The sequence below is a fragment of the Zingiber officinale genome, chromosome 6B (assembly GCF_018446385.1).
Source record: "Zingiber officinale cultivar Zhangliang chromosome 6B, Zo_v1.1, whole genome shotgun sequence".
In the NCBI taxonomy this organism is placed as follows: domain Eukaryota; kingdom Viridiplantae; phylum Streptophyta; class Magnoliopsida; order Zingiberales; family Zingiberaceae; genus Zingiber; species Zingiber officinale.
In genome coordinates, this window is record NC_055996.1 from 116,745,690 (window position 1) to 116,771,740 (window position 26,051).

Here is a 26,051-nt window from a genome sequence, read left to right on the forward strand (position 1 = left end):
GTAGTCACAACAAAATACTGTCATCTACTTATTTCTTTTAGTCGAATAGGACTAAAATAACATGACAAAGAAAGTTAAAAGGACAAAGTTCATTAGTTCAAACAAGGACTTGGAACGGACTACCTGGACTAACACTGGATACCCTGAGTACTTCTTGTGGCTAAATAAGCAAAGCATGTTGTCTGCTATTTTAGTGAGCATAGAAGTTCTTACAATTTCGGGAAGGAAATACATAAAAGTACATACAAAGTTATGAATTACAGCAATTTCAAAGCAACAAACAAGAAGCTAAAACTGAAATCAGGTGGTGAAATCTACTTTCTTCCACACGGTGCCAAGGACGGAGGTCGCTAGAATCGAATTCGAGGTCCCTAGAGGCGGCACTGGAGGTGGAGGATGGTGGGTTGGTGATGCTGGCTGGAGGCGGTGCTGGAGGTCGGCGATGCTGGATGGAGGCAGTGCTGGAGGTCGACGCTGGAGATGGCGGCGCTGGAGACGGTGCTGGAGGGAGGCCGCAGGCGACGAGGGAGGCACGGGAGGGAAGCGGCGCTGGAGGGAGGGAGGCGACGCTGGAGTTAGAAGTGGCTAGGGTTTTTTTGGGCGTTGGCGCGTGCACGTGCAAAACACGTGAGGGAGAGTTTTATAGGAGGGTTGTGGTCCAGGAGTGGACCAGGAATTCCTGGTCCAGAAGATCCGCTCCCCGTCAAACTCCAGGCCAATCTTTGGTAATCATTACCCTAGTTCAAAGTAGTCGCCCTATCAAGTCCTTTCATCAGACGCGACCTCAGCAAAAGGCAAGCAGAGGAACACCCAGCACTCACCCCTACACCTACGATGTCACGTGGTGTTAATTGAGCTTAATTGTGCACCATGCTTCATTAAGGGCGCATCGTGTCTCATTTAATGTACATCCTCACTCTGTTACTTGAAATATGGTCCTCATTAACGTCAAGATTTTACGAGTCATCCGAGTTGGTATATACCGAGTGTTGTCATAATGAGATCGCAAGATCGATCTTCGGGGTAACTGGGGAATAAATCCCATATTCCCGTATTACACCATGTTCGTCACATGCTCGCTCGGATGCTACGATTTACCTCTCTCGTGATGACCTTGGATCGGGTACGAGGGCGCTGGGGGCGAGCGTTTTACCTTTTGCCACAATGGCCCTCATTAATGCCAGATATTTACGCCCTGCTCATGCGGCGTTACTGAGGTGATCATTGGTTGCTTTACGCTTATCCAGTCAATCGGATTTACCGCTTTCAACTGGGCTTAATGGGATGGGAAGACTTACGATGTCTCGAAATGGTGGAGCCTCAACGTGTCGCCTCATAGGTCAAGATATATGTTTATGTAAACGACAAAAATCAAAATAAAGATAATTTGTCCCGTTGGGGTGTGATTGGCTCAAATCCTGCTGACCAAGGTGGTGGTCATTCGAAAGTCGTCTAAGCATGAGACACCACTCCTAGTCGGGTGACACCACTCTTGATCAAGTGTTTAGTTGAATACTCTTAGCTTTCTCTTGACCGGCTATATCATGATAATTCTTGTAAAAACCTAAGACGCATGAATTCTAAACAATTAAAATAAGAATTCGAATAGGAAAACCAAGAGCATATGAGCATGGATCTTCGTTTCATCGAGAACATGACATAAGAAAGTAAATACTGTAATTACAAAGAACCTGAATGCAGCGGAATTGTCATTATACTTCGTATAGAGCTTGTCGATCCAACAATCCTGCGGAAGAAGAAGAAGAAGGTTGGCCTTTCAGAGAAGTTAGGGTTTGAAGGCTCTAGAATTTCATTCTGTTTCAATTTCCCTATACAAAAATTGTAGAAGAACAAAACTTTTCTAGGAACCCGCATCTTTGATCAATCATGTGTTTGATCAATCAAGCAAGTTCTCGAATGATCAAAGCACACCTTGATCGAAGTACAAGATCACTGGCCTCTTATGTTGGTATTCCTAAAACGATACAAAGAAAATAAACTAATTACGCAACGGAATTAAGAACTAGTTGTACCTTTTCTTTGTAGCTAAAGACCTCTTGATCTTCTACCGTATTCTTCTCCTCTTCTTGGACGTCGTGTGAGCGACGATCTACCAAGACAACACCCCCCTCCTTCTCTTCTCGGTTTCCAAACCGCCGACTACAAAAGGAGGCACTAGGATGAGGCACTTTCTAATCTTCTTCCTCTTCTTCAAGGCGTCGGCCACCAATGGATTGCTAGGAAGGGGTGCACCCTAGCTAGGAGAGGAAGGGGGGCGCCAGCCCTATGCAAGGAGAGGAGGGGGCGGGCCTTGCAAGGTGAGGAAGGGGCGGCCCTAGCAAGATGAGGAGGGGCGCCGGCCACAAGGAGAGAAGAGGATTATAGAGAATTAGAAAATTAGGTTTTAGGAGTCACCACCTACTCCTTTTTATAGGCTTGCCGTCAGTTACAAAGAAAGAAAAATAATAGAATTCTATTTAGAAAAAATCTCTCTTTCTATAATCAAATTTTGTTTAGAAAAAAATCTTTCTTTCTATAACCAAGTTAAACCAAACCAAGTTAAACTAAACTCAATTAAACCAAACCAAGTCACTACAAGAATACGACTTTTTGCGACGCATGATATGGTCAGCGTCGCCAAATGTTACCATATGGCGACGCACAATATGCTCAGCATCGCTACAATTGTGAATTGCGTAGCTACTTTCTCCCTCTTTTATTTTAGGTTATTTGGCGACCGGACAAAGTTAATGCGTCGCCATATGTGAGCATTTGGCGACGCGAAGAACACTCACATCGCTAAAATGTAGCGGGAAATTTTTCCTCTCTCGCTTTCTATCTTTTGGCAACGCGACTCAGTTATGCGTCGCAGGAAGATAAGCTAGAAGCGTCGCAAAATAGGTATATCATTCTACGACGCATTCCAAATGTTGCCGAATAGTATTTTTTTTTTTTACCAAACCGTAATTTCTCTTCCCTTATTCCATTAAGGCTTGAACATAGTAAAATTGGTATATTATTTATTATAAGTATTATATATCTAAATAATTATTGTATATTTAATGTGTAAAATTTCATCTCCCACCAAAACCCTCCTCACTCCTTATCTTCCCATCACCGTCAAATCCCTAAAAAATCATCAACACTATCGCCCCACCTAAAATCCCCAAATCATCTCATTCCAAATCTATTTTTTCTATTGGGAAGTGGCTTCGAGTGAAAGATTCTTAGAGAGCTGTTGTTAATCGAAAGAGGCAGGGTCAAAATTTGATTGCAATCAATAAGGGGAATCGCGGAATGAGCGTTGGGCCCATTGGCTTCATCATGCTCCTCCTGTTTCAACTTCAAAGTTGGGTTATTCGAGGTCCGATCTAAGGTTGCTTCTCGGCGTTTTGGGTGCGCCGCTCACCCCTGTGCACATCACCAATAACAACCCATTGCCTCACCTCTGTATTAAAGACACCCCCATTGTTAGTCATCTTTCTCTATTCATTTCAGTTTCTTTTTATGTTTTATTATTTATTTAGTTGTATTTAATTTTTCTTTTTCGCCTATATCTCCTTTTTTTAGCCATTTACTTGCATTGCTATATTAAACTTGTATTGACTGTGAAATAGTTGGATTGGACAAGAGTTATTTTTTGTGCCTCATAAACTAATAAGTTGTTTTCTTGCAAGTTTTTTTTATGATTTTTTTGGCTATACGATGTTTTATCTTGTTATACTTGTTTCTTTATGCATATGATTCAGATATATTCAAGAGCAAGAGAGATTTGTGGATGGAAACTATTTACAAGCCTGCTTGAAGTCATTTTTCGTTAGTGTTTTGGTATTCTTTTTTGTTTTTTTACTTGCAATTCTTTACACAAAATCTTCTCTTTTGCCATAAAATTCAATCTTTCGATTCTTGCTAAATTATTGAATTCATCATTTATTCAAATTCAATTTTTAAAATGTTTTTTCCTTTGTCTTATATGGTTTGTTTGTGATTTTTGTTAGAGATTTTTTATAAATGTTAATGGATCAGTTTTAGAAGTTGGCAATTTATTCTTGAGTTAGCAATATTCAGGTAGATAGTAATGTATGGAATTGGTTGATTTCATGGCATGTAATGAAATTTAATGTATATGTTTGCTTGCTCTATAGTTTTACAAAATGATGATTGACAAAAGTTGGATGACTGTAAAGAATCGAATCTCTCTCGAATATAAAAATGGTGTTCGGATGTTTGTAACACAAGCTATGGAGTACGTCAATGAAGAGGGAAAAATAAGATGCTCATGTGATACTTGTTTGAATCATCTGTATCAACCACTGCGCTTAGTATAGATACACCTAATAAAATATGTGATACAATAGTCATACAAAGTGTGGGATTACCATGATGAGCAATATGAACATCCACCAATAGAGCATGAAGTTTTATCTGATAATGATGCCCAAGATGAAATGGTAGATGTTTTGGCTGATTTGATTGGACCAGTGGAGATAGGAGAATCTAATGAGCCTGTTCGACATCCAGATTTCCAAAGTGAGAAATTTGATGATATGTTGAAGGAGATTGAGAAAGAATTGTATTCGGGATGTGTAAATTTCTTAGCGCTTAATTTCTTCGTAAAATTAATGAATGTGAAAGTACTAAACAAATGGAGTAACAAATCTTTGGATATGTTACTTAATTTATTGAAGCAGGAATTTCCTCAAGCAATATTACCTGGCTCACACTATGAGGCAAAGAGAAAGTTAAGTGAACTAGGATTGGGGTACGAGTCAATCCATGTATGTGAACATGATTGTGCTCTTTATTGGAAAGAGAATGCTGGGCTTCTGAATTGTCCTGTATGTGGCGTGAGTAGATGGGTTGACAAAAATACAAAAGGTAAAAAAATACCAAAAAAAGTGATGCGATACTTTCCTCTAACTCCTAGATTAAAGCGTTTGTATAGTTCTAGGCACACTGCAAGAGATATGAGATGGCATGATGCTGAACGGCTAAAAGATGATGGTGTTTTAAGACACCCCACAGATGGTTCTGCTTGGAAGATGTTTGATGAGAAATTTCCAACATTTGCCATTGATCCTAGAAATGTGCATCTTGGTTTGTTAACAGATGGTTTTAATCCATTTGGTAGCATGAGCACGACTTACAGCATGTGGCCTGTTATGGTTGTTCCATATAATATGCCACCTTGGAAGTGTATGAAGTCTGAAAACATGATGTTGTCTTTATTAATACTTGGACCAACATCACTTGGAAAAGACATGGATGTTTTCCTTCAGCCAGTAATTGAAGAGTAAAAAAAATTATGGGAAGGCGTGAATACTTGAGATGCAGTGACTAATGATACTTTCTTAATGCGTGCAGCGGTTTTGTGGACCATTAATGATTATCCTGCATATGCTTTAATGTTTGGATGGAGTACAAAAGGGTATAAAGCATGTCCAACTTGTAACGAAGACACTCCTTCAATAGGCATAAGGAGTAAGATATCTTACATTGGGCATAGACGTTTTCTTCCTTTAAATGATCCAATGAGGCGAAGCAAACAATTTGATGGTAAGGTGGAACCAAGATCTCCTCTTAGAGAATTAACTGCTGAAGATATATTAGCTCAATTAGAACATGTGCATGTTGGTCTTCCTAGAAAGCATAAGAAATATGGAGGTATAAAGCGCAAACGTTCAGTTATCGAGATTAAGTACTAGTCGAAAAAAGCATATTTTTCCAGCTTGAATATTGGAAACACTTACCACTTTGACATAACTTGGATGTAATGCACATTGAGAAGAATGTATGTGATAGTGTTCTTGGCACCTTGTTGAACATAGAAGGAAAATCAAAAGACACAGAAAAGGCAAGACTAGATCTTCAAGACATGGGGATTAGGAAAGAATGCATCTCTACAAAGATGGAAATAAATGGAAGAAGCCACCAGCAACATATATGTTAAGTGCTGAAGAGAGACATTTATTTTGTCAATTTATCAAACCGGTGAAGTTTCCGGATGGTTTTGCCGCCAACTTATCAAAAAATGTCAATGAGACCACTTGTAAAATTTTGGGACTTAAGTCTCATGACTATCATGTTTTGCTCCAACTTTTATTACCGGCAGGAATCAGACCATACTTGAAGAAAGAAGTGGGTGAAACTATCATTGAGTTGTGTAATTTCTTCCAACAAATATGTGCCAAGACTTTGAATGCAGTGATCTTAAATTGTTAAAGACAAATTGTTACGTTCCGCAAGTGTACGGAAATGTTGCAAGTAATATAAAAGATTATCGTATCCACAGGGACTGAAATAAGCACTAGAAATATCTCAAAGCAAATTAGCGAAACAACTAATCAATTGGTTTCAAATGCTTTCTCCAATGCTTAGCTCATAAGTTTGTCCAAGAATATAGAATCTTCACCAAATTCGACTCCTGTGTACAAAAAATGCACAAAAAGCAGATCTCCGAACAAAAAGAGTAAATATACTAAAAGAAAAGCTGGAAGTATAAAAATGCATAGATCAAGCAAGCTCAAAGTATGTAAATGTGCGTCAAAACATGCATAAAAGTATATAAAATCTACGCACATCACACCCCCAGACTTAAACCTTTGCTTGTCCTCAAGCAAAATGCTGCAATCTAAATTCATATGTTCTACAATGCATTCATAAACCCAAATGTATTTTCCTAACTCTATCAAAGAGTTCCAATAACAAGCATAATCATGGAAACAAATCAAGTATGGCTCAAGCTTAAGTATCCTGTGCACAGTGTAAAAGTAACTCAAAAACCCTTCAAGTTTCAATCTATGTCCTAGTCAAGTCGTCATCAAATTTGAATTCCTAATGTTTCTAGTGAGAGACAAGTAACCAGTGATAGGCACTTACTTGCCACTCACTTGGTTCATATTGTTAGGATCCTTCGTATGGAGGCTAGAGAGGGGGGTGTGAATAGCCGACCCCAAATCGTCGTTTCTTTCTACAAAACGTGTTCGCGCAGCGGAAAATAAACACAGAAACGAAAAGGAAAGAAGACAAACCTCAAACAAACCGATGTAACGAGGTTCGGAGATAAACTCCTACTCCTCGGCGTGTCCGTAAGGTGGACGAAGCCTATCAATCCGTCGGTGGATGAGTCCCCGGAGAACCGGCTAATAAATGCTCCTTGTGGGTGGAGAAACCTCGCCACAATACTTGTAACAACAAGAGAGGAGTACAAGGAAAGCAAGAAGCAAATACAAACAACAATATGAATGCAACACTCGCTTGCCTTCTTTGTCGATCGGAGGCGATGAAGCAACAACTTCACAACCCAAACGCAGCAGCTGATCGATGACTGGAAGCTCACGCGAAGCTTCGGAAGCGAGCTCAACAAAGCTCAGAACCTCAGAGCACAGAAGTAGAAGCTTCAATCCAAGGAAGAAAGAAGAAGAAAGAAGATCAGAGGCTCGCAGCAGCAGCCCTCCTTTTATAACCTGCGAAGAAAGCGAAGAAACACAGAAGAAATCTAGCCGTTGCGTCGCAACGGCTAGTGCCTGGATTGGTCTGTGGACCGATCAGGCTCCATGTGGATCGGTCCACAGACCGATCCATTCCCTAGCCTTCGCTTCTGTTCCGTCTCTGATCGGTCCATGGACCGATCAGGGAACCTCCTGATCGGTCCACAGACCGATCAGGGAACATCCTGATCGGTCCGTAGACCGATCAGGCTTTTCTTCTCCCGAACTTCTTTGCGCCTCCTGATTGTTGTCTGATCGGTCTCCAGACCGATCAGATAACCTACAGATCGGTCTGGTGACCGATCAGGCTATCTAGTGTATCACTGGATCGGTCCCCAGACCGATCCAAACTTCCCAGCCCTAAACCTCAGGCTTCTACACCAACATCCGGTCAACCTTGAATTGTTGGTTCATCATTCCTAGCATCTGGTCACTCCCTTGACCTGCTAGAATTCTCCACCAAGTGTTCGGTCAATCCCTTTGACCCACTTGGGCTTTCCTCTTCGTGCCAAGTATCCGATCACTCCCTTGATCTACTTGGACTTCCCAACACCAGATGTCCGATCACCCTTGATCCATCTGGATTTTCCCTTGCCCGGCTTCACTCACCAGGACTTTCACATAGCTTCACTTACTACGGTTTTTACCTGGCTTCACTCACCAGGATTTCAATCTGCCTGGCTTCACTCACCAGGACTTCCAAACTGCCTGGCTCCACTCACCAGGACTTTCCACATCCGGTCCAGAGAGCGAGCTACCGAGCCCTCTCTGACCACAGTCCGGAGAACGAGCTACCGAGCCCTCTCCGACTTTCCATGTGCCAAGCTTCCATACTTGGACTTCTCCGTGTCAGGTCACCTCACCTCGGGTCAACCAGGTCAACCTTGACCACGAGTTGCACCCACAATCTTCCAAGCTTGTATCCTTGTCAAACATCAAGATACAACTTTTCTGTTCACGTCAAACATCGTCATAACTCGTCAAACATCAAAACATAACTCGAGTCAAGTCAACTCGAGTCTGGTCAACCAGGTCAACCTTGACCTAAGGTTGCACCAACAATCTCCCCCTTTTTGATGTTTGACAAAACCCATAAACAAGTTAGGTTAACCTAACTTAGGTTTTCCAAAACATTCTCCCATTCTCCCCCTTGGGACATCTCTCCCCCTTTTTGACACACATCAAAAAGAGGGAATTAAGGTCAAGAGTTTCTTCCCAATGAAAGTCTCATACCTTTCATTGAAACACTTAATTTCCCCCTTGATACTAAACTCAACATTCAACTTAGTGACAATTCCATATCACTAATCCTCAAAAGTCTTAAGGAGTAAAAACTCCCCCTTGACTAATAGGTAAAACTCCCCCTAAAGGCCAACTCCCCCTTGACCATTGCACCAACAATGTCTTGGAGAGTTTCAATCCTTTAGAGATCCGAAACTCAACTCCCAAAAACTGAAATTTCAGACACCTGCTGAAAATCAGAAATTCGGCACGCACTGATCGGTCCCCAGACCGATCAGAAACCACTTGGATCGATTCCCAAATCGATCCTCGCTTTCTGGATCGTCACTGATCGGTCACCAGACCGATCAGGACTTCTCTGGATCGGTCCGGTGACCGATCCAGCCTCTGAAATCAGAGATTTCTGATTTTTCTCCCCGGGAGAAATTCAGAAACTCACATAAAATTACAGAAAATTCCAAAAATCGTAAAATTTTGAGGATACATTCCTCATACCATATACTATCATGGAAAAATAATTTTAGATGGAAATAACTTCCATTTTCAAATCTTGATACAAAGTTCAAAAGACTTTGAAATAGTTCAACGTTAAGTAAACTTTGTATCACAATGTTCAATGATGAATGCTATCACTAGAATGGCTTCATCAAGGTTTTTCAAATCAATTTTGAAATGATTTTTAACCCTTTAATTTAGGACCATAATCTTAGGACTATATGTACATGACTTGTACATAAGCTTTCCCTATGATCCTTCTTCTTGAATTAGTCTCATCTATGTACAAGAACTATGCACCTTGATCCTAACTCATGATCCTAATATCTCACACACATCTAAGGTGTATCAAAACACATCCAAGTCAATTTTGATGTGAGATATGGGTTTAGGTTATCTTAGGCTAGATTCTCATGCATTTTCTAAACATCAATTTGATCTCCATATCAAGTTGTGTCTTAGTCCTTAAATCAATTTCATTGATCATTAATGCACAAGATGATGACATGACATATAATGATTTCATAAGTAAAAACATGTGCCAATGTCATGATGTCATGGCATAAAGTGTGAAACTTAAATAAAGCATGACATTTAAACTAACCTAAGCATTATCATGACATTTTAAATGATCATAAAATAAATATGATGTCATGACATGATATATGGCAAATAGCACATAAAGGTATAGAAAATACCTAAAACTAGCCTTAGTTGCCATTTTTGATAATTTTGATCATCTTGCCATAGGTTCTATATTCCTAAGTGTAATAGATCTAAGATCATATATCAAGGATGTTTAGATCACTATGTGCCAATTAAATTGACTCTAGACAACTCCTCAAATATGATTGGCACATCCTAATCACCTTAGGAATATTTTTCAATTTCATTTTCAAGGCTTGATTGCACCTTGAAACTTCCTAAAGTGCCACCTTTTGCCATGATTAGGTTAACTACCTATTCAAGTAAGGTTGGCACACCCTAACTCATCTAGCGTGATGAAATCACGCTCCTAGGAACCCAATACCTATTTGAGCTCATTGGGTTCACTAAATATTCACTAGGGATGACTTCCCTAGCAACCCTCCTAATGACCCTCTTAGGCTTTAAAGCCTTGATCATTTGGGACTCATCAAGATCAACTCTAGGGGTGACTCCCCTTGTGACCTTGGTGTTGTTCTTCCTAGCCCTAGGTTTTGTTCCATAATCGAATGGAACATTATGATAGGTGGGCTTGACCATTTGGGACTTAGGTTTGTGACCCAAACCTTTCTTGTCCTTGGGCTTTGAGATTTGACCCTTAGACCCTAGAGTTGACTTCTCTAAATTCTTTAGGGCCTTTTCTAGAGTGTTAAGTCTTGACCTCAAGACTTGATTTTCTTTCTCTAAAACCTCAAGTTTTAATTTATCATTCTTTCTTGAGGTGTTCCTAGGCATATGTCTAGTTGTCTTGGGGTTTCTACCTAGGTTCTCCTTAGCCTTAGATGAGTTAATCCTAGGGTTGGCCTTCCTAGTATTGTTCTTATCTAGGCTAAGATGTTTAGCACCTAAGCACACATGTTGATTTCTATGATTATCATGCTTATCATTCTTGACAATTGCAATAAGACTACTAGCATGTATCTTATTAGAAGTGCAAGAATGAACCTTAGAGGATACCTTAGGGTTTGCCTTCGCTCCCCCTTTACACGTGCTTGGTCTTTTGTCCTTGTGAGATTGCCTCCCCCTTGGACATTGACTCCTATAGTGTCCCCGTTGCTTGCATTGGAAGCACACCACGTGCTCCTTGCCCTTGCGTTTGGGACTCCGACTTCCTTGATCTTTGGCGCCGGTGGAGTCTTCTTAGTCTTCTTTGGACATTTACTCTTGTAATGTCCAAATTCCCTACACTCAAAACACATTATATGCAATTTACTTGAACTTAAAGTGTTTGAGTTACCTAGGGTTGAGGATGGATGGATGCTCTCTTCTTCATCCCTCCCGGAGGTAGAAGCTTCTTCTTCGTGCTCCGATCTTGAAGAAGAACTCACCTCCTCTTCTTCTTTAGATGTTGAGTAGCCCTCAACTTCTAATTCCTCACCTCCACGATGTGAGCTACTTGGCTCACTAGGCTCCTCTTCATGGCTTGAAGTGGGGCTCTCCTCATGGAGTTTGGCCAAGTTGTTCCACAACTCCTTGGCATTATTGTATCCTCCTATCTTACACAAAATATCATTATGTAAAGAAAATTCAATGATTTTCGTTACCTCATCATTGATGGTTGATTGGTGGATTTGCTCCTTGGTCCACTCCTTGTTCTCTAGGGTTTCTCCTTTCTTGTCCATTGGAGGCTTGAAACCTAATTGAACACAACTCCAATTTTCAAGGTTAGTCATAAGAAAATACCTCATTCTTACCTTCCAATACGCGAAGTCGCAGCACTTGTAGAAGGGTGGAAACGTGATGTCTTCTCCGAGTCGATCCATTCTCTAGCTTGTGCTCCTCCGGGTGTTAATCCGACGAAGAGCAACCTGGCTCTGATACCACTTGTTAGGATCCTTTGTACGGAGGCTAGAGAGGGGGGTGTGAATAGCCGACCCCAAATCGTCGTTTCTTTCTACAAAACGTGTTAGCGCAGCGGAAAATAAACACAGAAACGAAAAGGAAAGAAGACAAACCTCAAACAAACCGATGTAACGAGGTTCGGAGATAAACTCCTACTCCTCGGCGTGTCCGTAAGGTGGACGAAGCCTATCAATCCGTCGGTGGATGAGTCCCCGGAGAACCGGCTAATAAATGCTCCTTGTGGGTGGAGAAACCTCGCCACAATACTTGTAACAACAAGAGAGGAGTACAAGGAAAGCAAGAAGCAAATACAAACAACAATATGAATGCAACACTCGCTTGCCTTCTCTGTCGATCGGAGGCGATGAAGCAGCAACTTCACAACCCAAACGTAGCAGCTGATCGACGACTGGAAGCTCACGCGAAGCTTCGGAAGCGAGCTCAACAAAGCTCAGAACCTCAGAGCACAGAAGCAGAAGCTTCAATCCAAGTAAGAAAGAAGAAGAAAGAAGATCAGAGGCTCGCAGCAGCAGCCCTCCTTTTATAACCTGCGAAGAAAGCGAAGAAACACAGAAGAAATCTAGCCATTGCGTCGCAACGGCTAGTGCACAGATCGATGCGTGGACCGATCAGGCTCATGTGGATCGGTCCACGACCGATCCATTCCCTAGCCTTCGCTTCGGTTCTGATCGGTCCATGGACCGATCGGGGAACCTCTGATCGGTCCAGGATCTGGGAACCTCTGATCGGTCCGTAGACCGATCGGGCTTCTTCTCTCGAACTTCTGCGCCTCGATCGTTGTCGATCGGTCTCCACCGATCGATAACCTCTGATACTCTTGGATGGTTCTTGATCGATCCGGTGATCGATCGAGCTATCGATGTATCACTAGATCGGTCCCGGACGATCCAAACTCCGACCCTAAACCTCGGGCTTTACACCAACATCCGGTCAACCTTGACTGTTGGTTCATCATTCCTAGCATCCGTCACTCCCTTGACCTGCTAGAATTCTCCACCAAGTGTTCGGTCAATCCCTTTGACCCACTTGGGCTTTCCTCTTCGTGCCAAGTATCCGATCACTCCCTTGATCTACTTGAACTTTCCAACACCAGATGTCCGATCACCCTTGATCCATCTGGATTTTCCCTTGCCCGGCTTCACTCACCAGGACTTTCACCTAGCTTCACTTACTAGGGTTTTTACCTGGCTTCACTCACCAGGATTTCCAATCTGCCTGGCTTCACTCACTAGGACTTCCAAACTGCCTGGCTCCACTCACCAGGACTTTCCACATCCGGTCCAGAGAGCGAGCTACCGAGCCCTCTCTGACCACAGTCCGGAGAACGAGCTACCGAGCCCTCTCCGACTTTCCATGTGCCAAGCTTCCATACTTGGACTTCTCCGTGTCAGGTCACCTCACCTCGGGTCAACCAGGTCAACCTTGACCACGAGTTGCACCCACAATCTCCCAAGCTTGTATCCTTGTCAAACATCAAGATACAACTTTTCTGTTCACGTCAAACATCGTCATAACTCGTCAAACATCAAAACATAACTCGAGTCAAGTCAACTCGAGTCTGGTCAACCAGGTCAACCTTGACCTAAGGTTGCACCAACACATATTTCTCAACCAACCCAAGGTCTCAAAGGTGTGCTCAATCTCAAGAGAAGCTAAGCAGTCATTTCCCCAGTAACCAAACTCGGTCTCAAAGGGGTGACCTGCAAGATTCCACTCACGACAACTGTTTTTTATATCCCTTAATTTTTTTTCATTGCTTTTCTTTTTTAATTTTTTTTCATAAGTATTTGCATTGGGCAAATCTTATTTCACAAGTGTACTTTTAGCACAAATGTTGGGATATTTTGATTTTTCCAAATGAGCTTTCATGAGTTGAGCCTCATCCAGTAACCAAAATGAAGTTTGAAAAATCACCATGGAAACCAAGTACTAAGCAAACAAGATGAATCATGACTATTTCAATGATATCAACCATTCAAGCATCAAGTCAAAGTGTAGTGAAAGTAAGATTCTTAAGGTCAAGCCAAAACTAAAACTCATCTCCATATGATTCTTAGCTTATTTCATGCTACCCAAGATAGAGAAAAGAAGTACATAAAGCTTACTACTAGCATCATTTACAACATCATCAATCTAGATAATAAACATGCTAGTATTTTACATTAAGGAACAAACAATCATGATATGATGAATGATGCAACTAGCAAAAAAACAAAAAATTTATTATGCAAAAACTAAACTAAATCAAATGCATCTAATGCATCCCCCCAGACTTAAACTTTTCATTGTCCCAATGAAAACTAAAAACAATGTGGAAAAGATTTATGAATTTAGAGAAGTTACCAAGTGATGAGCTTCAAATGGTTGACATTCATGTTTTAAAAATACCCCTCTATCCAATGCTCACATTCCTCCACAATTTGAATTCTATAAAAATAAGATAGACAAGAAAAATTAAGTTGAGGATACATGTTTATTATAAAGAAAGAACTAAAGACATAAAAGAAAATAAGGAAAATGAACTTGGGTTGCCTCCCAAGAAGCGCTTGTTTAAGGTCATTAGCTCGACCACCTCATTAGATTCATCGAAATCTCGCTCTTGGTGGGGTAAGATATTATAGAACTCTCCTACCAAGGGTTATTATTATGGAGAGAACTTTCATCAAAGGAGCTACAAAGTAAAGTATAACTCTCTCCATCTTCGTCTTCTTGGAAATTTTTTCAGGTGGTCGAAGACGGTTCAGATTGAGCTTCCAATTATTGGCCCATGTGAAATCTGCACATGCAAAGAAAGTACAAATCTCCCACAAACATATTAGATAGGATAGAGTCATAACCATATTAAGTTAAGCAGAATAAGAAATAAAAACTGAATCACATCCAATAAAGTCAATGATAGGTACCTCTATAAAATTTCCAAAAGATCACAAGAAATACTAACCTTAATTTGCTGAGAAATACCTGAAATTTATAAACATGTAGATTTGACTTTCTCTGAATCAAATGATGGTTCTGGCTCTGGCTCAGGTGTTGAGGATATCAATGATGGTGATTCTTGAGACTCAACCATATCTACATGAGTCCCTACACATTGGTCCACAACATGCTCAATCCTTGCAGCTCTTACAACATCTAAGGATTGTGTGGACAAAAGAGGTGATTCTTGAGATGCTGCTTCCACAACACAGCTCCCTACACATTGTTCCATATCAACATCATCAACACAAACATTAAAAAACAAACCAACATCAATATCCTCAATAGGAGAATCAACTATAGGAGGATCAATAACTTCACTTGCAGTTTTAAGTTGATCTACCACATCACATTCATCATCTGAAAATTCAATGTCACTATAGCACCCTATAAAATTTTGAGGTAGATCTGAAAACTTATTTACCACTGCATTATCAATAAAATCCTCATCTGAAGAGTCCTCATCTTCGTATACATTTAAAAATCTGCACACAACCATATTAGTGTCACAGGATTTGCCGAAGTCTTTATTTTCATTGACCCCCACTAACCTTTGTGGAAAAGGAACCCTTAGAGAAGGTCTTGGGGAAGGTACTTTTAACTTCCCATATTCCCTTTTATCTTGTGGAGGAGATTCAACTTGCTTATCTAGTGTTGGTATGATCTATCGTTGAGGAAAAGGTACTTGTGGCCTTTGGGAACTTCCTGGAAAGATGGAACTGAGTTATTGTGATCTTCTATTATTCTTCTCCTCAATTCTAGACATGTCTTTCTTCAAAAGTTCTTCATGATTTTTGCCACTTCTCAACCCAACATCATCACACTTTTCATTAGATCTTGACTGTGTAGAAGGGGGATCTTCTTTGAACCATTTTGAAACAATACTATCAAGCTTTGCCCCTAAATGTTTGAACTCCTCACTCTGTGACTTGTGAATTTCAACACTCATAGATGGTTGAGTTACAATTTGTTCGACAGGCTCTATGGCATTTATGGCTTGCACTATTTGAATGTTTGAGGGAGATTTCATCCAACTTACGTTTGACCATTCATGGAGGTTCAATGTCACTTGATCAATTAATGAATAAGCTTCATCTACACTTTTGTCCATAAAAGAACCTCCAACTGATGAATCGAATAAACTCTTATCTGAGAAAGAAATTCCCCCATAGAATATGTGCATAATCAACCATTTTTCAAAATCATGATGAGGGCACTGTCTTTGAAGACTCTTGAATCTATCCCATGCTTCAAACAATGATTCTCCATATGCTTGAGCAAAATTTGTTATGCAATTCCTCATATACACTGTTCTGCTTGGAGGAAAAAAAATGATTCAGAAATTGCTTCTCCAATTGTTCCCAACTTGTGATGCTTTGAGGATGGAGAGAATATAACCAAGTCCTTGCTTTATCCTTGATACTGAAAGGAAATGTCATCAATCGAACTGCATCTGCTAACACTCCTTCACATTTCACCATATCGCAAATCTCTAAAAATGTTTCAAGATGCAGATAAGGACTTTCTGATATTTCTCCTCCAAATTTGTGACCTTGTATCATGAAAATTAACTCTGGGTCTAGTTGGAAACTTTCTGCTTCAATTTGAGGTTGCACAATGGGAGATAAAAATCTTGCAGAAAAGGGTGTAGAAAAATTTCTCATGGGCCTGCATGACATGTTAGTGCTCATGGATATTCAAGAAAAAAAATTATAAAATGAAGAATCAAAGACAAGAAATAAAATGCATTATGAAAAGCAAGAAAGAAAATGCAGAATTGAAATTGAAAGAAAGAAAGTGCATAATGAAAACAAGAAAGAAAAGATAAAAGGAAAAAAAAATGTCTAAAATAATTCATATGCTAAAGATTGTAAGATATGTTTACAAAAGAAAAAGAAGATAAAAATTTAAAGAAAAAGAAGAACAGAGAAAAGCTAGATTAGAATGCTAGAAATCAAGAATGCAGAATTAGAATCACAACAGAAAGAAATTGACAAGAATGTTATACAAGAAATGAAAAATTTATAAAAACAAAATTCTAACAATTAGTTACAACTATGCAAATGAAAAGAAAAGTTATGTCTAGTCTAACTCAATTGATAATTCCTAATGTTATAGCGCAGTCCCCGGCAACGGCGTCAAAAACTTGTTACGTTCCGCAAGTATACGGAAATGTCGCAAGTAATATAAAAGATTATCGTATCCACAGGGACTGGAATAAGCACTAGAAATATCTCAAAGCGAAATAACTAAACAACTAATCAATTAGTTTCAAATGCTAAGGATGAAAAACAAATCTAAAATGAAAGATTAACAAACAAGAGTTTGGGGTTTGAGTTATGATAAAGGGAGGTTCTAGGAGTTTTGATTTCTTTGTAAGATCTCTTGAATGTATATGGTTTACCAATTCTTATTTCTCAATTGTCTAATATTTGTAGAAGGTTGTCGGTTCTCTCTTCCAATAGATAACCGGCTTAGGACTGAAAAATGTACCTAAATGTGATCAATTAGATATGAACCTACGTTGTCCTTACACAGGATTGCACCTATTACTATGCTTCCCTCGGATATCAACATAGAAGTTCATAGCTTCTTAACCCATAAAGATACAAGGATTGAATCATAAAATCTATCCTACCCTCTTGAATATTCTCATTTCCCCTTCAAGGTTATCCCTCAAATGCCCTTACACGGGCTTGCACCTGTCACGTGGATCCCTCGGAAAATTGAGTGAGAGTTAATCTCTACAAAGTCTATAAGATATCCAAACAATCAATCAAGAATGAGAATTAAGCCCTAATCACAATTAATCATTCAAGATCCAATCGATACAAACTAGGCAACATCATAGAAACAAAGAAATGGCAAATCCACAAGAGTTTACATCAATTTATCTCACAAATACTCCCTCCATCCTAGAACAAAAAGATCTACTCCATAAAACGAAGAAAGAAAACCAAAGATAAGAAGATTACAAGCATTTCTTCAATCCCAATCGAAGAAGAGGAGAGAAAGAAAACTTATCTACAATATAGCTCTATCTTCGGATCCAATCCTCGCTCCCGGAGTTGAATTCGCCAAGATCTCCCTTTAGATCGCCCAAAAATCCTCCCAAGAATGGGAGGAATCCACCAAATCTTGCTTTCTCCCAAAGGGGAGAAGATCCCCTTTCAAATCTTCAAAGAGGCTTTAAATAGAGGGGGGCTTTCGGGCGCCACACGGCCCCGACGCATGGCCGTGTGAGGTTCACACGGCCAGAGCCTTTTCCCTCTCTGCCATCCATACACGGCCGTGGATAACTCCCATCAAGACCTCTAAGCACGGCTGTGTAGATCCACACCGCCTGGACTGGCCCAACTTCTGGAAACCTGGCACGGTCGTGTGGTGCACACGGACAGAACACTTTTAAGCGCTGGGAACCCTGCACGGTTGTGTGATGCACACGGCCAGGGCCTTCTTGGTATCTGGAAACCTTACACGACCATGTAGATCCACACGGCCATGTAAGGATTGAACTCTGATTTGCTTCAAAACTTGGCACGGTCGTGTGAGGTTCACACGGCTAGGCCAAGTTCCTTGTCTGTTTCTCCTGGTTGACCACACGGCCAGAGCACTCCACCCAGGCAAGGCCGTGTGTGGCACACGACCAAGTGCTTTCTCCAATGCTTAGCTCATAAGTTTGTCCAAGAATGTAGAATCTTCACTAAATTCGACTCCTATGTACAAAAAATGCACAAAAAGCAGATCTCCGAACAAAAAGAGTAAATATGCTAAAAGAAAAGCTGGAAGTATAAAAATGCATAGATCAAGCAAGCTCAAAGTATGTAAATGTGTGTCAAAACATGCATAAAAGTATATAAAATTTACGCACATCACACCCCCAGACTTAAACTTTTGCTTGTCCTCAAGCAAAATGCTTAAATCTAAATTCATATATTCTACAACGCATTCATAAACCCTAATGTACTTTCCTTACTCTATCAAAGAGTTCCAATAACAAGCATAATCATGGAAACAAATCAAGTATGGCTCAAGCTTAAGTATCATGTGCACAGTGTAAAAGTAACTCAAAAACCCTTCAAGTTTCAATCTATGTCCTAGTCAAGTCGTCATCAAATTTGAATTCCTAATGTTTCCAGTGAGAGACAAGTAACCAGTGATAGGCACTTACTTGCCACTCACTTGGTTCATATTTCTCAACCAACCCAATGTCTCAAAGGTGTGCTCAATCTCAACAGAAGCTAAGCAGTCATTTCCCCAGTAACCAAACTCGGTCTCAAAGGGGTGACCTGCTAGATTCCACTCACGACAACTGTTTTTTATATCCTTTAATTTTTTTTCATTGCTTTTCTTTTTTAATTTTTTTCATAAGTATTTGCATTGGGCAAATCTTATTTCACAAGTGTACTTTTAGCACAAATGTTGGGATATTTTGATTTTTCCAAATGAGCTTTCATGAGTTGAGCCTCATCCAGTAACCAAAATGAAGTTTGAAAAATCATCATGGAAACCAAGTACTAAGCAAACAAGATGAATCATGACTATTTCAATGATATCAACCATTCAAGCATCAAGTCAAAGTGTAGTGAAAGTAAGATTTTTAAGGTCAAGCCAAAACTAAAACTCATCTCCATATGATTCTTAGCTTATTTCATGCTACCCAAGATAGAGAAAAGAAGTACATAAAGCTTACTACTAGCATCATTTACAACATCATAAATCTAGATAATAAACGTGCTAGTATTTTGCATTAAGGAACCAACAATCATGATATGATGAATGATGCAACTAGCAAAAAAACAAAAAATTTATTATGCAAAAACTAAACTAAATCAAATGCATCTAATGCATCCCCCCAGACTTAAACTTTTCATTGTCCCAATGAAAACTAAAAATAATGTGGAGAGGATTTATGAATTTTAGAGAAGTTACCAAGTGATGAGCTCCAAATGGTTGACATTCATGTTTTAAAAATACTCCTCTATCCAATGCTCACATTCCTCCACAACTTTGAATTCTATAAAAATAAGATAGACAAGAAAAATTAAGTAGAGGATACATGTTTATTATAAAGAAAGAACTAAAGACATAAAAGAAAATAAGGAAAATGAACTTGCACTACAACAAAAATGTTAAAAGACAACACCCATACGACAACGGTTTTAAGAGAAAGCATTCCGTATTTGTTCAAAGATAACGGTTTTTGCCAAAACCGTTGTCTTTGAACTCCCCATTAAATATGAAAGACAACGGTTTTGGGAAAACTGTTGTCATTGAGCAAATCAACAACACTTTTTACAATGGTTTTCTAAACCGTTGTCTTTATGCGCGTTTTTAGGGGTTACGATAACAGTTTTGATAAAACTGTTGTATTTGACTTTGGTCTTTTTCCCCTCGCGCGCAGTTTTGCTTTCCCTCTCTCTAAATATCTCTTCGCGTTCTCGAACCCTAAGCCATTTTTCTTTTCCTCTCCCCATACAATTTCTTCACGCCATCATGTCGATCGCTAGATCCTCCACCACGACAGGGAAGGTAGACCTCGAAGGATGCCGGAGTTACCGGAGGTGGAGCTCCTTTGCCTCTCTTCTCCCCTCTCCTCTCTCCTCCTGCTTCCGTCCCCAGAAACCACCGGCGTTTGTTCCGCAAAGACAAACCAAGACGGCGGCTATGCCTGTCACTGTCATCTCTTCTCTCCCTCTTGGAGTCGACGACCTCGCGGACGTTGCCCGCAACAAAGTACTACAGCATACTACTAGGAATATTCCATAATAAAAAAGCGAACTCTTTGTGTGTTGTTTCTACTTCTTGTAGGTGTTGGTGGCGGCCGCGGACCGCAGTCGCTGGTACCATTGGGCAACTCGCCAAGCCTCTCACCTCGGCGATCGGGGGAAGGGCATCGACTTCAGGGCGGCAGTTCGGTCGGGAGGCATGTCGTCTACTCATTCCTCTGTCAGAAGCGTTTCTTTTTTTAGGCTGTCGCTTCTCTATTTTCCCCTTATTTTGCAATTTGTGAGGTTGAACTATGGAATTTTAATCAATTATGCTTGGATTTTTCTAGGCCGTTACTGTTGTGGCTACTTTGCTTGGGCTGGAGAGGTAGGCATGTAAAATGTTTGATGAAATTCCCCAGTGTGTAGTTATTGTTATTCCCTTCAAGGTCTTGTAATTGAAGTGTACTAACTTAACTGTGTGGGGGATTTTCTGACTCCATGTTTGGCATGTCTGTTGTATTTGCTACTCTAGTTATGTACGATGCTCAGGTAAACTAATATTCTTTTTTGGCTTATGTTCTATAGTCCTTGTGTATGCCATGATGGTAATTTGCAATTAGACTCTATTCATGTGAGTTGACTTTGTATGAATCTAGAAAATGTTTTTTCTTTGGAACTGTGTTAGCCATATTTATCATCGAGGAATATAGTTGAATACTGTTGCCTGAGAGTTAGAATTGGTTTGAGTGAAGCAACTGATAATCCTACAAACTTTTAATGGTTTAGTCTGTCATTGCCATGGGCTAGAACAATTTAATTAGTTTGTTTGTCATATCCATCTCCTGCGCTTCTAGAAGAAATCTTGTATGATGAACACAATCTATAGCAGAGCTTGTGAAAACAATGAGTTTAAAGTCGTTTCTTTCTCAACCGACTTGTAGACAAAGAAAATTGGTCTTGTTTGGTTAGTGAAAGTTGTCAGATCGTTGTTGGAAGAACTGGCATGAACACTCTTACTAACCAGACTGGCGAAGTTACAAGGTGATCTTACACTTCTATTCCATCTTGTTGTTGATGATAAATGTTAAAGTGCTCTAATTTTGAGAAAAATCTATGCTTGACTTGGACTTCTTTATTTCTTCTTCTAACTCTTGACATTTTGTATGGCCAATAAGTCATTTGCAAGGGATGTTCAATCGAACTATCAGATTATTAGAAGCATGTATCGAGCCAATGTAAGTCCATTTGCACGTCTAAATATCATTTTATTTCTCATTCAGCCACAATATTTTATTATCATTTTTTTATACCAGATATGTATTTGACGGTCAACCTCCAAAGATGAAGAAACAAGAACTTGCCAAAAAGCTAGTCTTTACAGTTTTGTCATTGTTCCCCTCCCTTTTTTTTTTTTGCAAGATAATGATAATCTTTAAGCTTATTTTATTCTTTAGATATTCAAAGAGGGAAGATGCAACTAACGATCTGAACACAACAATTGAGGTCATTGCTTGTGCATAACAAGTACCTTTATTGGGACACTTTAGTGTGCTAGAATTTCTTTTGTTGTCTTAGTTGCTTACATTTGCTGTTTGCAAACTGGTGATCTGGAGGGAATTGAAAGTACAGAAAAAGGACTGTCAAGGTAATCTTTGATATTGCTATTTTATTGGAAATTACCATGAGGATCTTATTGATTATGATGCAATCAGCATGAAGTCAGCATGCTGATTGTCTATTTTCTTCATATGTAACATAGAGTTTCTTTAAATATATTTTGAACTTTCAAAAGTGATAAGGTAAAATGAGGATCTTATTGATTATGATGTAATCAGCATGAAGTTAGCATGCAATGTGCAGCTCTTTGCAAAAGTGACAAGGTAAAATGATGCAATGTAACACAATCTGTTTTATTTTTTTAACTTTAATATCCTAAACGTATTTGTTTGTTATCAATCTCTAGGTGTTTGCGGTTGCCTCAGAAGACATGGATACTTTAACTTTTGGGGCACTTAGGTTTCTCTGTCATTTAATGGATCCTAGTTCCAAAAAAATCTCTGTGATGGAATTTGAAGTTTCAAAGGTATATTTATTCTGCTTATTGCTAATTGAATTAATGTATTTATTCTCATCCTTATTTTTCAGGTTCTTGAAGAGCTAAGACTCACTATGGATCAGTTCATTGATTTGTGTATTCTCTCTGATGTGATTATTGTGATAGCATTAAAGGTAAACTTTCTTATGCGATATTGTACATTCAACAAGTTTAACATACAAGGCTAGTACTCTATTGTTTATTGTTTACGAAATTTGATAACTAATGTTCTTTCAAATCTCTAGTATGATAATGCTTGTGTAGTTGAATATGGTGTCAGTGCTGCAACTGTTCCATGTCTATGTTACTTAGACTTGATATAGTGTTCAACATGAGTATGATCGCAATATCTGACATGACTATTTTTACAAATTGTACATGTGTTCAATAGGATTAGTGATTGTTCACTCTTAGTGTCACTGTTTGAGTGTCATTATCCAAGTATCTATATCCAACACAGATTTGGGCAGTTATTTCATGCTTTGGAAATTTTTATTTTTTTTAAATGTTTGGTTGAAGGAAAAAAAAACTCTGTTTCTACATTTGATGTTCTATGAAATAAATTATACACATCATACAGTGATGTTATTTTCAAAACGTTTTCACAACCTTTCTATTTAATTGGTATTGTTTTTATTGATTTTTTTATGCTATCGTTTATTATTTTTCCTACAAAATTTTTGATCCATTACAACTCTTTTGGGTTTGATGATCGAAATTGCATCATTCTTTACCTGAGCTATTCAAATAGCATCAATTCGAACAAGGAAAGGAAAGGGAAAAAGAAGCCGACGTGGGAAGTCGTAAATGTTTGTATATTATATACACACACATATGTCTACTTGTGATTAATTAAAAAATATTTAAATGTGAATTATTCGTTGACAATTTTTTGTTAACATAGGGTCATCGACTACTAGTTTTTATTACATTAGTTCTTATTTTTAGACCATTAAGCATAATTCCCTCAGTGTTGAAGTATAAATGCAGGTGCACATGGTAATTTCTTATGTCACTTTCTATAAAAGGTTTAAAGGTGATTGATATGGATGTCAGGTTTTAGTTTTGATCCAAGTATTTTTTTTTAAAAAAAAAGGCATGAAGAAATAATCCAACTATTATTGTGTGGCGAAGTGTGTATCAATTTGAAACAGTTTGTTTGTGACTCCATGACTTATTAATTTTGATTCCTTAGTGCTAATAATTTGTTTCTTCAGTGCTAGCTAACTCCTTTGCCCAATACCTCATTCTTGCATTTCTATCATGAGCAAAATTGGCTGACATTTCTCTTATTTATTGCCTCTCTTTGTTCTCATCTTTTGCTTTGATATTTCAATACCTTATATGCATCCATGTGTTATCTTGCTGATTGAACATTTTGTAAATTTAGTTATATGTAAAGTTGTGGTGTCCTTATAATTTTGTTTTTGTTTTGTCTATTAAACTTTGCCTCCGAGAAATAAGCTTGTCGTATAGTGATTCGACTGAGTTAGTAGATGGAGTATGTAGCATGTTGACTGGAATTATCAGCATGTTTTGTATATAAAGACATTTTTCCAGGAACAAAGCATATATCAAATTCCTTGTCTGTTTTCAACATTTGTCTAGACAAGTTCTTGTCATTTTGTCAATCCTATCTATAACTCAGCAAGTCCGCATCCTAAATCAACATTTGAATAGTTGATTTGTTTCTTTTATCCTGGAATTGCTTGTATTGCATAAGTTAAATTCTAAGACTATAAGTTGGTTATATTGCTTGTATTTTATGTAGATTTATATGAATTCATGGAATTGCTTTATATTAGAGCTATGTGAAATCCTAAAATTTCTTGCATTGCATAAGTTTATATTACATAAGTTTTATTTCTTAGACTATAAGTTGGTTATATTGCTTGTATTTTATGTAGATTTATATGAATAAATCTAAATCTGGAATTGATACGTTTTGTTTAATTTTTCTCTTACAGGTACGTAACTCGGCCAATTCGTGAGGCTTGAAATTTTTGATGCAAGGAGTGAGCTTTGTTAGGATGTAGCTTGCCTTGCAAATTTGTAAATTAAAAGTCATACGGAGAACAACAAATGGAAAACATGTGATTTAATGTATATGGAGAACAGTAATGAAAAACATGTGTATTTTGATGAGTAACAACTCATTTTGTATATTTTTGTAATATGTGTGGCTACAAGATGAATTATATATGGATCTTTATTTTGGATTTAATGTAGTAAATATTTAGTTTTGTATTGGTGGTTTGCTTATATTAAAATAAGATTGGTTGTTTGGTATTAATAAACATTAAAGACAACAGTTAAAAATGTTGTAAAAACTAGGTAAATCACAACGGAATTTTTTTTGTAAAAAGTGATAAAAGACAACGGTTTTATCCGTTGTAAAATATATTAAAACTATTGTAAAAAAACAAAACGATTCAAATATTATCTACCACAACAGTTTATATCTGTTGTAAAAAAAGTCTACCACAACGGTTTATTTCTGTTGTTGAAATTATCTATCACAACGATTTTAAAACGTTGTCGTATCCTTCGTAGTCAAATTTTAAGCATATAAACAACAACGGATAAAAACTGTTATCAAATGTCTCCAAAGACAACGGTTTCAAAACCGTTGTCGTAGGGCAATACATTCTACAACGCCCTCAGTTACAACAGTTTTTTGACCCTACGACAACGGATAATATCCGTTGTCGTTTGCAGTTTTTCTTGTAGTGTTGGGTTGCCTCCCAAGAAGCACTTGTTTAAGGTCATTAGCTCGACCACCTCATTAGATTCATCGAAATCTCGCTCTTGGAGGGGTAAGATATTTTAGAACCCTCCTACCAAGGGCTCTTATTGTGGAGAGAACTTTCATCAAAGGAGCTACAAAGTAAAGTATAACTCTCTCTATCTTCGTCTTCTTGGAAATATTTTTAGGTGGTCGAAGACGGTTCAGATTGAGCTTCCAATTATTGGCCCATGTGAAATCTGCACATGCAAAGAAAGTACAAATCTCCCACAAACATATTAGATAGGATAGAGCCATAACCATATTAAGATAAGCAGAATAAGAAATAAAAACTGAATCACATCCAATAAAGTCAATGATAGGTACCTCTATAAAATTTTCCAAAAGATCACAAGAAATACTAACCTTACTTTGCTGAGAAATACCTGAAATTTATAAACATGTAAATGTGACTTTCTCTGAATCAAATGATGGTTCTGGCTCTGGCTCAGGTGTTGAGGATATCAATGATGGTGATTCTTGAGACTCAACCATATCTACATGAGTCCCTACACATTGGTCCACAACATGCTCAATCCTTGCAGCTCTTACAACATCTAAGGATTGTGTGGACAAAGGAGGTGATTCTTGATATGCTGCTTCCACAACACAGCTCCCTACACATTGTTCTATATCAACATCATCAACACAAACATTAAAAAACAAACCAACATCAATATCCTCAATAG

General features: G+C 38.7%; 1 non-coding gene across 1 annotated transcript; it reads left to right on the forward strand.

The window, feature by feature from the left end:
• Positions 1-15,970: 15,970 nt before the first annotated feature.
• On the forward strand, positions 15,971-16,076 carry LOC121993303. Its single transcript, XR_006115165.1, has one exon. It is a non-coding gene; the product is annotated as a small nucleolar RNA R71 (small nucleolar RNA).
• The last annotated feature ends 9,975 nt before the right edge of the window (positions 16,077-26,051 follow it).